Source organism: Melampsora larici-populina (genome assembly GCF_000204055.1).
Source record: "Melampsora larici-populina 98AG31 unplaced genomic scaffold MELLAscaffold_64, whole genome shotgun sequence".
Classification (NCBI taxonomy): domain Eukaryota; kingdom Fungi; phylum Basidiomycota; class Pucciniomycetes; order Pucciniales; family Melampsoraceae; genus Melampsora; species Melampsora laricis-populina.
This window is the reverse complement of record NW_006768828.1, coordinates 103,318-115,810: the sequence shown is the minus strand read 5'-3', so window position 1 is coordinate 115,810 and position 12,493 is coordinate 103,318.

The following is a 12,493-nucleotide window of genomic DNA, read 5'->3' as shown; positions in this document are numbered from 1 at the left end:
TCCAACAGCGAAGGTATGCAGACCTTGCTAACCTAAAGGTTCAGGAGGAAATGTGAATGTGAGAAATCAAAAGGTAAGCTCGAAGGCTCAGGTAGATGATCTGATGGAAGTTTCTCTTTCCCAAAAGATAATATTCATTACTATAACTAACCTAATAAGATAGTGCGCTACGTTAGCACTCTTCTCCAACAGCGAAGGTATGCAGACCTTGCTAACCTATACACAATTCAACCGACACAAGAGAAAGAAATGAAAGAGATTAGATAAGTAAAGATCAAATAATATAACTGATACGAATCTAATCATAAAACTAAAGGCACGACCATGTTTCTCGGCAAAACTGGATTAAACCCCCTAGGCCCTTGATAGGTTCTATTTGTAGGCACTTAATTTCCCTGTCCCAGCCATTTCCCATCTCCCTCTCCTTGATTATCTTGACCAACAACTGTTTCATTCGAGCATCTGCTTGCCCCATCTCCTGATGTCTTGGTTCCCTTGAATTTGGCCCGTCATGCCACCAGTTCCATGATTAATATCTTCAGTCAGTCAAGATCGGTCCTTTTACTCAATCATAATTGATCTCTTTAATCAACGAAGATTATTCCTCTTGCTCAATCAAATTGAAGACCTTGTGGTTCAATTCTGAAATAGAAAATTGAAAAGCCACAGAAGATATCAATTGGTTCTAAACCGGATGAAAGCCTAACAAGGATTGAAAGTGAGTTTGATTTTGAGATGATCAAATTAAATTTAATCACATCACTAATCAAATTGACCATCTACAGACTACAACTTAGGACCTGATCCAAAACAACCATAGTCGTGCTCAAATAGTTGAAATTGATTATCAAAAACTCGCCCCAGTACGGAACTATGCCTCTTCTTGGATAGAAGACAACTTACCTTTCACTGTGAAATACCTCAGCAAAATTTGACTCCTCCACCGATCATGAATTATCAATCATTTTCTAGCAGAAAACTTGCTCAAGATCTATCAACGAAAATAGCAAAGGTCTGAAATGTTTTCTGCAATTCCAGCTCAAACGCGCCGCACAACTGAGGGCTAATCACAGTGATCTTTTGCAACCTAAACACCCATCGATCCCACTTTCAATCCACCAGGTCCGTCAGAGCCACTCGCGACACGTGAGAGTACAAAATCCCTGATCAACAGCCTGCACTCTCAGCACCACCTCAGCAGTATCTTAAACCGCAATCAACACCATATGCTACACCTGTCTACACAAATCAAATCGAGTCTCATCCTTCCAACGAAAGTAATTGTCAGCAAGTGTATTGGTGAGTGTATTGAGCTAGGATGCTCAAAATGCTAATTTGAGCTGAAAGCGGTTTTCCGCACTGGTTGTTCAAGACGAAGACATAATGCTGGTGACACCACAGGTACTCACATTGTCTGCTTCAAGCAGCTGTACAGTGACAAATTACAACTGCTTGAAGCAGTCTTTCCTCCTCTCCGGCTCTCTCTGGAAACTTCGAAAAGGAAAGCCTTACACACCCCAAGGTTACACAGATACGTTAAGGACCGAAAGGGCCACCGTGCTTTAAGTCGTCAGTCACAGGCTCACCGCCCCATCCACGGCAGTAGACTGGTCACTTCTGGTCCCTTAAGTCGTTACTCAAACTCAGCCCAACCACTTATCGACCTCTTGCTTGAACAACTTCGCGACTGAATCAAATTCAACCTTCAATTGCACTCGGATTGCCAGCCAAATCATCTCTCTCGCATACATATTAAAGTTCATCAAATGGACTGATCAAACTCATTACTCTTGAACCCTACATAGATATCTCGAATACTACTACAAATGGCGCCGGAGGCGAGATTTGAAACAAGCTTTGATGGAACGATCATGAGACAATGTTAATAATGTACGCTACAAGTTCAACTGGTCAAACTTTTCAAACAAAAAACTTGATAAAGTCTGATTTCAAACTTCATTTGAAAGTGATCAAAAGGTGAGCTAGGTCTACGGTCAAAGCACTAACTGAATCACAGACTTATACTGGGAAAAGACCATCAATTCAGAATGTAATTTGATGCAGATTCTTGCTCCTGATGGACTTGATGGCTAATTGAAATCGTCTCATTCAATTTATGTTGAGAACCTATGTACTTCTCAAGTCATAAACTTCAAAACATCCAATTCAAACCATTCCCATTTTGTCTTCCTGATTGTGATATGTATAATCAAGCCCACAATTGTCTGTTTCCAAAAAACAGATTGAACATCTGCTTCCGGAGCTTGGATTATCATGAAACAGAGCAATCAAATCGATAATTCCAATTTGATGTGAAAAAAGAAGGCTCCAGTTCACGGTTTGATTGAAATCCTTTAAATCTTTCCTTATATGGTCCATAGGTCGACTTTAGAAGACACAGGAACAGAGTTAAAGCAAAGGGATGAGATACAAATATGGAGAGGGATCTTCTTCCATGATTCATCTTTCAAGTCTGAATAAGTGATGATCTAACTCAACCAGATGTGTTTTAATTGTTTCAAATTTCAACTGTAATTTTTGACATGTTCTTTTATCAGGTCTATCATTGCTATTTCATTTATAATGCAAAACACCCAAATGATTGAAGGGTCAGATATTGAAGTAATTAAGAGCTTACTCTGCCTTGAAACAACTTTATTTGCCCTGATGTAAATGCAAGTTACAAGGGAGTAAATACATACAGAAGTGGTATTGTGTGGGTTCAAATGAGTAAGATGTGGGTAAAGGAGCGAGAGTAAGGGGAATGGGGGTACAGAGATTCATGTTGAGAAAAAAGAATGTGCTGCTTGCAATAAAGTGTGTGACGTCATATATTCATCATTGCAAATGTTTGAGCTGTTCAAGGCTTGTGGGCGTCAGACAGTGGTATTCTTGAGATTTTGAGTGCAAATACAAAGGTGACAAAGGTCTACAGGAAGATTAAATAGAGACAAAATGTGCACCACTTACAGAGGAATAAATTACTAAAAGACTGCCTTCATAGGCACAAACCTTCCGCAAGTTTGTGTGTGTTTTATGGTGGAGAGGGAGCACAACACAAGTTTTTTGGGTTTGGAGTATTAATATGAGGGTGATGGAGCCAAGCTAAATGAACAAGGAAGACAGATGAAATATGCACATCTTGAAGCAAAAAAACTGACTCAAATCTGAACTTCACAGACACAAGGATTCATTGAGTTTGTGCATGTTTTATGGCAGGGCAGAAGCCAAACATGGTATTTCAAGGGTTCGAACAAATGTGAAGGTGATGAAGCGGTGAGGTGAAAAAGTGGCAATATAAGACTGGGTTTGAATTTCAATTTTATCATCTGTAGAGGCTTCAGATACCCAGCATCTTCAGGTGTTTTGGAATGCTTTTATGTGCAAAATAATGGTTTGACATGGTTTTTTGGGTGTTTGTGCATGGATATGACAATGATGGAGCTGTTGTATGAAGAAATGGTGTTATGAGACTGGGTCTGAAATTTGTTTTTATCATGGGGGGAACCCTAAACACTATATTTCCTACATCTTCAGGGCATATGGGATGTTGTTATGTGCAATTTGGTTTATCAAATCAAAATTACATGATATGTGAAAAACTTGTGCACAATGCTTTCTCAGATAAATTCAAGCACAATGTAATTCATGTTGTCAATGAGCAATGAATTTTTGTTGCAATCTACGGACATTAGTGGTTCACTGGTCACCAGGTGGAGAATGAGATCTTCTACATATTCTTAGTCAGCCCCTTATAGGGCAACTGAAGTATGTTACATATGATGACACAAGGGAATAATGTTCATTGGTAGCAAAGATGTGTGTAGCCCAAATACCCAGCAGTTGTGACATTGAAAAGGAGCATGGGAGGATGTGTGTAACTTCACATCACGGATGAATCAAAATCACACCGGAAAACCTACTCAAGCTGGCAATCAACAACATCAGGGCCAAAGAACCTTGAGGTGTGCCTGTTTCATTGGTCATCCATGCATGTATAATTGATTCCATAAAGAGTTTCCAAAAATGGACTTCCGTCCTCTTCCCATCATTCCTCTCAGTGACAATCTCTATGAGTCAAGCACAGATTCACAAAATACATAAGTAAGGATTTTGTGATCAAAAAAGGACAAAGCTTCAAACAGATGAAGTTCTAGCCAAGTGCTGAATCATAGGAGACTTCATAGTCTAAGAGAAATAATAGTGAGAGAGTCAATAACACACACAAGTTAGATATTATGAAATTAGAGAACATAACACAACAAAACAACAATCCATAGCACATATTTAAATAAGCAGACACAAGTAACCAATAATCCAACCTAGCAACCAAATCAATCAGTGCGACACATAATGACCAACTAACATAACTCACAATATCATGGTTCAATATTAAAACCTTTGAACTCATGTGGCCTTTTTATCACCCAGAATCCATCTTCAGGACTCATCAGAGAGACAACCCCTTTCAAGGTCAAAATCACCAGTCAGTTGGTTTTGAATGAACATGGTGATCAGATAGAGATTAAAAAAATCACTGATTGTTAGACCAATCCTGCTTATCCTCACTGACATGATCTCAAGACCTTTGAAAAAACACAGAAAATTTGACTCAAGAGACTCTCCTTCAAAATTTCACTACCCCTCTACCCAGCAAACAGCTCACTATTTTTGATGCAAATGACAGGTCAGCAACATCATTGGTACAGATGGAGAGTGACACAACAATGCAAGGATGCCTTTTGAGTAGGTCATTGATGGGAAACGTCTTAGAACCAATCTTGCAAGGGTTGATCCTACCTTCTATCAAGTACATAGATTTTTGCAAGCCATGGTCATGTTTACAGCTTTTGAATGTTGACAAAATTTCTCTTCTTTTTGTACATGACTAGAGAACATGCGGGCATGCCCACACCTCTGTACTTATGCAAATAAGTCTGATTATTTGTGTACCACAAATAGCTCCACTCATACAAAGCTCATGGATGCAGGAGCCACATCATTGTGTGTAGTGTGTATACAATTATTCAAAAAAGAGTTTACTGATGTTTTTAAACAAGAACTTTGCTATCCTCACTTTGAAGAAATGAAACTTTATGTTGAGTTGTGTATTTATAGATTGATCAGCTCCTCATTGAGAAGAATTTAAAAGTTTGAGAAGAACCTTGAAAAAAACAACTTTGATTTGAGAAAGACTTTGAGAAAAACAAAAAATGAGAATTTTGCAAAGTACAAAAAACTTGAGACAAACAACTCGTATTTGAAAACAGCTTTGAGGAAAACCAGACAACTTCAGAAGAACAAAACCATTTCAGAAGAACAGAAGTTTTTTAAACCTGAGGAAAAAAAGAAATTGGTAAAGTGAGCATGACTCATGAAGAACCTATGTGTCAAGATGAGGCTGGGTCTCATACTCAAATCTGTCTCAAATGTTTCTTGTTCAAAGCACCAGTTTGTTCACTATAAAAGATATTTTTATTACATAAACCACAAATCACAAACACAGATGGAGAGGAGATGTGATTGGTTAATTATATTGAATCCATTTAATTTTTTAAGTTGTAGCAAATTGGTAGCTATTATAAAATTCATTTGTGCAGTCAAGAGCTCTTAATCTTATACAAAACATAGCCAGTTGATCCATTGTCATCAGCAATAATTTGGATAAAGAGATTTGCATCTGAGACTCAAGTTTAGTCAGGCAGTTGTTGATCTTGAGCTAATCTCAAAATAATTGGGGTCAAGAATGAGCTAGGTTTATTCTTCTTCATGTGAGCACATCTTTGCAATCCAAGTGATTCCTTGTTAAACTAAAATCCAGGAGACTGACAAACATTGTTTGAAGTGAATACTGTGCTTGCTTTACGTGAGTGCTATGGAAGATGAATACTTTCAATTGAGACACCTGGCATGCTGATCCAGCCCAGAGGAAGGATAGAAAGTTGCTTGATGTGAGGTCGGGGAACATCTGTGGTGTTCTTGATCTCAGCAACCCGGAGGATCTAAGGAAACAGGAGAAATGATCAAATCAGTAATCTATAAGGTTGTTCAAGACTGATACATAAATCAGGTAATTGTTTTACCTGGGCCAAAGTTCAAAGGGAATCCAGCACAATGATGTGAAGCCGTATCCTGGTAGAAAGCATGAGCAGCATCAGGATTTGGCTTGAGACATATCACAGAATCCCTTGTTCATGTTGTTGGTACAAGATCAAAAATCATATTGTAACCAGATACCAAATTTTTTGACCTCAAAATGTTTTTTCTCGTGAATCTAATCAAAAAATTGTAATGTACCAGGACACATGAAGTTGTGTAATCTAAGCTAATAGTCCATTTGAATCAAATCAACGTGCAGGAAAGTAGGAAAAGTAAGACAAGCGGGTGAACAAAAAGGAATAACAAAATTTAAAAGCAATAGAAGGAGGAATTTGAACAGCACAGAAAGGTGACAGGTGGCCAAAAAACCAATGGACGGATAAGAAGATGGACCTAACCTCATGCAAGTGGTCCATCTTTTTAGTATTTAGATTAGTCAAATGTTGGAAGACCTCCATGTCACACCCAATTGAACTGATATTGAACTAAGGAATTGTTGATATGGCCAAAAGACAGCCAAGGCACTGTGTACAAAGGATGCAAGCCATAATTGGTGATTATCAAAGATTTGTTGTGGTATTTATTAACTCTTCATTGCCATGACACAGTATTATTGCATGGGTCCTTGATATCAACGAAAAGCAAGAACATTGTCAGCCATGAGGAGTATTTGGCAATACTCCCATTGTCAGAACAACAGCATCAGAGTAAAGGGTTCTCCTGGGCAATGACAGCGAAGCTCAAAGGAGCCAACCCGTTGCAAAGACTCAATATTGATCTGTCACAGGGTGTATCCTTTTCTGGTTTCAGCGTAGCAGATTTGAAACCCTTATGATGGCACATAAAGAGACCCTGATGTACTAGAGGTACTAGATCAGAAAGCAGTATATAAGAAATGGTTTTCCGCACCCCAAGAAAGAAGAACAACCTTTTACAAACCAACAACTTTACTTTTAGGAATCAAACTCTATAACTTTTTACTAAAAAACCAGCTCATACTTTTAACTTAGATCATATCCAATTTAGTATCCACTTTATTGATCCTATCTTTTTTATTTGACTCTTACCGTTTTTTATAACTGTTATCGTGTATCTTTTCACTAAAGAATGTCGTTATCGAACTAAAGAGCTCAACATCTACTTCATCTTATCGTCCAAAATGTTATCGAAGATCATTATTGATAAAGACGCCTCTTTATCAATATGTAGAAACTAGACATAGATTACCTTCCACCGTCCAAGATGTTTTTGAAGATTGTTATTAATGAAGATGTCTCTTTATTAATACATAGAAACTAGACTGCATATACCTGAGACAGGAGTACTCTTGTACCTACCTCAGAAGACCCTGATTGGAACAGACCTTTCAGCGAGTATCAGGCAGCGGTAGCCATCCCGCACCTAAGACAACATGGAGTCGCCAGCTCCTGTTTATGAAGGCTCAAATTTACTTCAGTAAGATACTGTAACAAAGCCAAGAAAGACGCATCAAGCGCACAAGTATTCAGCTTTGATTCTCTTAAAGCCACCTGTTTTAAGTCTCAGGCTGAAAAACATATACTGGTTACATATCCAAGGAATATGGGAGGCCCTTTCTGTGCACAGGTTGTGTAACACCTTTGCCAATGCAGCACAAAAATACAAAAAATAGCGAAAAGCACCAATGGCCCATGTTGAATTTGATCCTCAGCAATGGGGACAATGAAGACAGTTGGATGTATACTCGGCAGGCCATGAACACAGCTACTCAAAACCTGCCTGGTTGCACTTCTTGAAAGGAAACTATCTTACAAATGAGATTTCTGCCTGAAGGTTACTTGTCAAACATGCAACATACTTGGGAAAGAGTCTGCACGTGTTACACAGTTTAGGAAACTAAGTTTAGGTCGGGTGTTTGGGATTTGCTGCCACAGGCCGTGCCTGCCTGAAAATGAAAGTTCCTAGCCGCGGCGCCCGCCGCTGATCTGCTAGTATACCTAAAGGTTCAGGAGGAAATGTGAATGTGAGAAATCAAAAGGTAAGCTCGAAGGCTCAGGTAGATGATCTGATGGAAGTTCTAACACGTATGTAAGGTAAACATTAGTGATATTATAACGGAGAGATTTAAAAGAAAGACTTACTCTCTTTCCCAAAAGATGAGGAAAGAGAGACAAAGCCATCAGACACGATCAGATACATATAAGGACAAAAAACAGTTAGGAAAACGTATTGGGAATGATCTACGTTAATGATATTGGGAAACACAATAACTCGTCTAAGATCTCAAACTACATTATAACACATCAACTATTAGCAAACCACATTCGAGACTACTGTCTTGATTGTATTTCAACACACCCCCTCAATCAAGACACCTTAAGAACACTTCTTCAAACCCACACTTTTCATATGTTCCCAAAAAGGCCCAGGATGTAAAGGTTTTGTTAATAAATCTGCTGTCATATCTTCAGATTTGCAATAATTTAATGTAATTCTTCCTTGTTTGACCTGTTCCCGAATCCAATGATGTTCTATATCTATATGCTTAGTTCTACCATGATGTACTGCATTTGAGGAAAGATCAATTGCTCCTAAATTATCGCAATTAATACCAATTGGTCCTTCCCACACAAAACCGACATCCCGTAGTAAATTTCGTAGCCATTGCACCTCTTGACCTGCTTCAGTTGTTGCACGATATTCCGCTTCTGTCGATGACAAAGCCACAGTTTGTTGTAGTCGTGAACGCCAAGAAATTGCGCCCCCGAAAAGAGTGGTGAGATAGCCTGTTGTAGACCTACGCGTGTTCTAATTACAACCCGCCCAGTCAGAGTCAACATTGGTGACTGGCACGTTCCAACTTGAGTTCATTCGGAAAAGACGATTATCCTGAAAATGATAATGGATTCCGAGATGTAAAGTTCCTCGCAGATACTTCAGGACGTGTCGGAAAGCGTCCCAATGGCGTTGACAAGGGGTGTCCAAATGTTGTGACAACACTCCCACAGCGTAGGCAATATTCGGCCGCGTACATTGAGAAATATACATGAGACTGCCGACACCAGATCGGTACGGTAAGTTTAATTTTTCAAACACAGCGATTTCTTCGTCAGTTGACTTGAGAAGTTTGAGGCCACCTTGAACCGGAGTAGACACGGGTTTACAATCCAGCAATTCAAAACGTAAGAGAAGAGATTCAGTCATTGCTCGCTGATGAAGTGCGTAATGATGCTCTGAGATCCGGAGTGTTTGAATGCCAACCACATTAGTTGCCATGCCTAAATCATCCATTTCCCAAAATTCACTAATTTCTTTCTTGAAAATGAGAATGTATTGAATTGGACCAGTAATCGCCATATTGTCAACATGCAGGTAGAATACAATGATTTCTGCCTTGGATCTTTGTCGGATGTATACACATTCATCACCTTTGGCTTGAATAAAACCGGCTTTGATGAGTTTAGCTCGGAATTCTTCATTCCATTCATGAGCAGATTGCTTTAAACCATATAGAGCTTGCAATAATAAGCATACTTTATTTATTCCTGAAACGTATCCTTCAGGTTGCTCCATGTACACGGTTTCCTTCAGAGGTGAGTTAAGAAACGCCGCGACGGCATCCATGGAATGGATTTCCCAACCGAAATAGGCGGCAATGGCGACAAGAATTCGATAAGATGCAGGTTTACCCGTTGGGGCGTATGTGTTTTCGTAATCTACTCCAAAAGTTTGAGTAAAACCTTTGGCCACTATTCGTGCTTTATGTTTTCGCACTGATCCGTCTGAGTGATGTTTGACCTTAAAGTGCCAGCGTGATCCAACTACAGGTGCATCTTTGGGTCGATCAACCAACTGCCAAACACCCTTCCGCGCCATGTTGTTCATTTCTCCGGCACATGCTTTAACCCACTCATCACGACTTGAGCTTTTCATAGCTTGTTTATAGCTGCCAGGTTCCACTGCTAGTCTAATAGTTGATTCAGCAGCAAAAGCGTAGGCGCAAACATCACCACGTTCAATGAAACAATCGTTTTCCCAGAATGCCATGTTAGAATTTGGAACATATCTGTCGGGTGGTTTAACAATTCGACCTGATCGACGGGGTTGTGGTGCTGCATCAGGTTCTTGCGGAACGATTATCCCTGGCTCTTGTTGAACAATCACAAGTTGCTGTTGAGGGTCTACGTCGTCGTCAATTGGTACCGGTGGCGGGGTTGGATCAAGATGTAGTTGAGTGACTTCTTCAGCATCCGTTGTCAAGTGAGATATATCGAAAGCAGGGAGTTTAGAAAAAGGAAAAATGTCTTCACGAAAGGATGCATCGTGGGTAATTTCCACTTTAGAGTCATTTAGCATAAACACGCGATAGTTACGGTTATGTTCAGTATGGCCAACCAATATACCATGCTCCGAAGTAGGTCCATACTTGCTTTCTCTTTCCGGTTTTCGAATCAACACATAAGTTAAGCACCCAAAAGATTTAATGTGTGAAACATCAGGCTTTCGACCATACCACATTTGAAAAGGAGTCATGTTCTTTGGCAAAGTGGCGGTGATGGTCCGGTTATTTAAGAAGACTGCATTCTTCACCGATTCCATCCAAAAACGAATAGGTAAGTTGGCTTGAATTAACATAGCATGTCCTTTTGAAACGATTGTCCTCATAGATCTTTCCGCAACACTGTTCTCTTCCGGTGTGTAAGCTGCTGTGACGCGAAGATAAATTCCTTCCCGTTGACAATAAGGTAATAAGACATCATTTAAAAATTCTCCACCTCCATCGAGTGTCAAACATTTAACTTTTCTGTCGCACTGACGCTCAACAAGAGAGAGATAGGTATGAATAGCGCTGTGCACCTCTTCTTTTTCTTTTGATTTAAGTCCAGTTATGTGTCGGTAAGAGGTATGGTCATCAGTGAAAAGAATGAAATAGAGATTTCTGCATAATGATGGCGTGCACATGATTCCACTTAAGTCAATATGAACATTGTCTAACGGGTGTAAAGACCTGACACGAGTTTGTGAGTGAGGCTGGCGATGAGCCTTTGATAGATCGCATGAATTGCAAGGCAGAGACAAAGGTAAAACAAGTTTTGATAAAGAAATCGGCAACCCCATAACTACATCCCCCCTAATCATTTGCTTTAAATAAGCATAATTCGGGTGGCCTAGTTTATGATGAAGGAGTTGCAAGGGTTCAGTATCGGATGTGATCGTGGCCGATGAGTTTGGTACGATATCGGATGAGATGGTACGCACCGAGTTGAGATGTAATAACATGGAAGTGGGATGGATCTTTCCAGCTAATGCTATGGCTCCGTTACGTTCAATGACAAAAGAACCATCATGACGTCAATTTGTTACCCATCCTTCATAAAACAATCTACCACCCGCGATAAGATTTTGTTTAAGTGATGGTACAAATAAACAATTGGTGAGTATGGTAATGTCGCCGGTGGGTCCACAGATCTTTACGTTTCCTTTGCCTTTAATCTCAAGAGTAGAAGGTCCACCTGCTAGTCCGACCTGTTCATTTGAAGATGATAGGTCCACAAATCCATCTTTCTCAAAGTACATGATTGATTTAAACATGTGGTGAGTTGTGCCACTGTCGACAATGCCAAAATGCTCGTTTTCGATAGTGGCCTTTGGATCAACAATGTAGACAGCACTAGCACTGGCGGAGAAGTTAGAGCGATCAAGTGCCTCTTGAAGTGAAGATAAAGAGGGTAGCTCTGAAGCTGGAGTTGGGATGGGAGTAGAAAGAGAAGCAGAGGCGGTGACAGATGTGGTCAAATTTGCTTGATTTGAAGGTCGAGGTCTCTTGACCCATTCCCCTTTAACCTTTTTAGCTTCTACCCAAGCGTTGTACTTATCGATATTCTTAGGGTTTCGAATGCAATCAGCTCGAGTATGCGTTAATGATACACACTCCTTAGGTGAGCATCTAGCTTGAACGTAGTTTTGACGTCTTCGCATTGGGCTGGCTGCACTCGACTGAGCAAGTGGAAAAGACGGGGTAGTCAGATGAAGCATTGCCCGATTCGTGATACGGACTTTAAGAGCAGTCACAACTTTATCGTATTCGAACGTGTTGCTGTCGGCGATATCCTCCGCTACCTTCATCCAATCTGCGTTCAGAGACATCAATAGCTGTTGGCCTAGTTCTATAGTTCCAATCGTTCCACCTGAGCTGGTGTATGCGATGTACAGACGATTAAATTCGTCCATATGAATGGGAAGTAGTGAATCACCTTGAGTAAGATTAAATAGAAGTCTTCTCAGGAGCATTTGGTGAGCAGCTGTTTGGGGAGAATGATGATCACGGATCTTAATCCATAGTTTACTGGGAGCTGATTCGATGTCAGGACCAATTGCAGTTTCAATAATCATCGCAGGATTAAATCAATTACGA